The sequence below is a fragment of the Nothobranchius furzeri genome, chromosome 16 (genome assembly GCF_043380555.1).
Source record: "Nothobranchius furzeri strain GRZ-AD chromosome 16, NfurGRZ-RIMD1, whole genome shotgun sequence".
NCBI classification, from domain to species: Eukaryota; Metazoa; Chordata; class Actinopteri; order Cyprinodontiformes; family Nothobranchiidae; genus Nothobranchius; species Nothobranchius furzeri.
The window spans coordinates 63,355,980-63,359,363 of NC_091756.1; the positions used below are offsets into that span (position 1 = coordinate 63,355,980).

Genomic DNA, 3,384 nt, shown 5'->3' on the forward strand with positions numbered 1-3,384 from the left:
AATAGATGCCAAAAACGAAAACATCACTCACTGGAGATATGAATCTAGTCATGTAAACATATGCTCTTTAATTCCTAGACAGCTTTACAACACCTGAGCCAGGAGGAGAGAGATTATATTCTCGAGAGAGTAGTGACCCGTCTTCCAGGGGTGATGCTGGATACCCTGGAGTTTCGGCAAGAGACGCCAGGACACCATCTTCCAGACTGAGGGCACCCTAACCCAAAAATCCAAACCGTTTATCTACAACTACAGTAGTTCCAAAACAGCACAATACCTCAAAATAACTTTAGCTGAAGACAGCATTTTCACCCAAAAATAAACAAACAGTTTGTGCAATATATTTATTTTTATTTATGTACAAAAAAGTTCTGTTATTTGCATTTGTACATAGTATTTTTTCTTAATTTCTAATAAATCTGTGTGCATGAAAGAAGTCATTCCTGTCTTTTGATGCTTCACGTAGCTGGGGCCTTTATGGAGAGAGAACAGCAGCATTAGATCATACATAGATTACATGAGAATGCAGTTCTGGAAACTCTCCAGTTCTGAAGTTGACCTGTAAAAAAAAACAAAAGCTACAACTTTATAGATTATTAGGAATCACACTTTTGATTGCCTTTTCACCCACAATTGTCATTTCTATATGTAAATTGTCAGCTTTGATATTGACACTTTAGCTTTTATGCTTATGAAAATTATTAATATACCTAAAGGTCAGATTGGTGACATCCTTCAACCAGCGTCTGTTGAACATGATTCGTTGAAGAGCCTCGTGTGGTGGAGATCATGGCACCATGAGCTCTTTATCACTGGTCGTTGCATCAAGTGGTCCATGGTCACATTTGCCACGGGTCCATTCATGCTTCCCTGTGACATGGTGAAGCACACCCACCCACATGTCCTAACAGAAAAAATAAGTTTTATTTGAAAACTTTACATGTGACAGAAGCGCTCACCAACAGAAACACGAGAGCTGGCACTATTATCAAAAGAAAGGTAATTATGTCAATGTGCATTGTTGTCTTATTGTCCAAAAGATGTCACAATACTTACATTAAACATATCACAATGTTGTGCTTTCTGGCAAATGTACCAAAATTGGTTGAAGATGTCCTTCAGCCACACAAGTAGGATGGAAATTCCCTTTAGGATCCCAGCCTGTGAACAAGGATAAAACAACAATTCCATCTTTTAGTTCTTTTTAAAACATAGAAGGGTTTTATTTACCTGCAACGTTTTGTTTGCGGCTGCAAACTTCATCAGCCTGACAAAGTTTTCATAACAGTTCTATTCTGTTATGAAAACAATAAATAAAGTAGAATTAATATATTGTTTTAAGACTTTGGAGTTTAAAAAAAGAGTGTAGATAAGAATAGGGCTGGGCAATATGGCCTCAAATCTATATTGCGATATAATCTGAAGCATGTGCAGTAACGATATATATTGCGATACATTTTTTCATCTGTTTATAGATGTCAAATTGACATGCTTTTACATATCCTCATGTGGCAAATATATGCCACTTGAGGCATATAGGCCTCCTCCTCCGCCCACTCCATGCTTGCAGTCACCGCCATTCTGTTGTTCCATTGTCAGCAGGGTGCACATCTAACCCCCAAATTCCACTACCTCCGCTCCGGTCTGCCCCCGCCTTCCGCAGCCGCTCGCTTCCGAATTCAATTTTTACTGGTACCCGCTCTACAACGGCTCCGCTCCGGTGCGGAGACCTGAGGTGGGCAAACAAGCATGCGCGGGATTTTCGAGATCTTGCGATACAGTCCGAGCAATAAACGCGGAAGTTAGATCCAAACACCCGTTGTGTGGGAGAAGCATTGGCATGAACTGTTTAATCTGCCCATCATTTGTGTTGACAGATCAGCAGTGTTTGGATCAACAAAGTGTGACTACTTTGATAGTAGAAACTGTATTTATGGCTTACTTTTGTGCATTTAAACTTCAGCCGCCATTGATAGTTGTTAAAAGTTGTTAAACCTGTGCATATGAAACAAAAAACGCCTTTTGTTTATCGATTTATTGTGAAAAACGGAAATTGTGCCTGCTCCTTTTCCTGTTTGACGGTTGTGATTTCTGTCCATTTACTGCGGAGGTGCTCCGGCGTCCGGCAAAAATAGGATTGATTCTATTTTTGCCGGACGCCGGAACAGAGGGCGGCGCACGGCGCCGCACTGCCGGAGCACGGCCGCAGTAGTGGAATTGCTCTGATTGACTACAACGGGACCGATTTTGCTCTGGCGTACGTGTCGGAGCGGAGCGCAGCGGAGCGGAGGTAGTGGAATTTGGGGGTTAGTGACGTCATGTGTTATCACAATATCGCCGTATTGCGATATAGCCAAAAACTATCATTACCCAATTTTATATCATTTCTACCTTATATCGTTTATATTTCCCACCCCTAGATAAGAAGACATTGCAACTCACACACTGTTGAGTAAGTTGTTTGCTTGGTCCTCATCAATTTGGACTGCATCCGTAGCTAGATCCATGGATTTGAAACTACAGACAACACAATATTTGTTGTACGTAAAGATAAATACTGGAACTTACCTGAAATGGTACTGATTCTAAAGAGATAAATGTGGAGCCTAATACATCTGTCATTAATTATTTCTGCAAATAACAACAATCTGCTGTGAATTGACACTTCACAACATAAAGAAATATATAATGACCTATATTTGCTTATCTATTGTGTTTTTATCTTTTTTGCAGAGCAGTAATTTCCTGCGTATATGGCAAGACTTCTCATGAACAAATTTACCTTTCTTCAAAAGGATCCAAATCTAGGTCATCAGCTAAGGCCTCAACACCAGCCATTAGAAAATCTTCCCTGTAAAGATAATGTCAGAAGTGTTTGGTGGTGTGATGTTAGTTCTGAACCAAGTGTGGATATGCAAGATGTACTTTAATGTATGAAATATCATAGCACTAAAACGTGAATATTTGTTTTACAGAAAAGATACTAACCCCTCAGTCACGGGTTCAGTTGGAGATAATCGATGCCACATTTTAGCTGCTGTTCTCCCTGAATTGCAGTTTCAGGAGCCTGCTTCTTCCGGTAGCTGGAAAACACATTTTTAAACAAAAATGTCAACAAGTTGGTTGAGACTCTACACCTTCTGTTTACATAGATCAATAACGGCTAAGCTTCTTTACCTGTGGCACAATGAGTAATATGAAAATGCAGGTCAGTTATAAAAAAATTATTTATCATTTTCACAAACATATTTTATTCTGACCTACATTCAACTGGACAAATTTAGAAAAATAAACACAAACTTCTGCACAACTTTACTTTTAGTCAAACGTGTTGTTATGGCTGACTTATTATTTATTCTTATGAATCCTAATTTTATTTATTCT

The 3,384-nt window shown here is 39.2% G+C and overlaps 1 long non-coding RNA gene across 1 annotated transcript; it reads right to left on the reverse strand.

Moving 5' to 3' along the window:
• Nucleotides 1-210: 210 nt before the first annotated feature.
• LOC139063500 (uncharacterized) lies at nt 211-2,896 on the reverse strand. The gene is made up of 5 exons (XR_011516870.1): nt 2,783-2,896; nt 2,443-2,517; nt 1,057-1,161; nt 711-904; nt 211-473 (listed from the first exon to the last, which is right to left on the reverse strand). It is a non-coding gene; the product is annotated as an uncharacterized lncRNA (long non-coding RNA).
• Nucleotides 2,897-3,384: the final 488 nt, after the last annotated feature.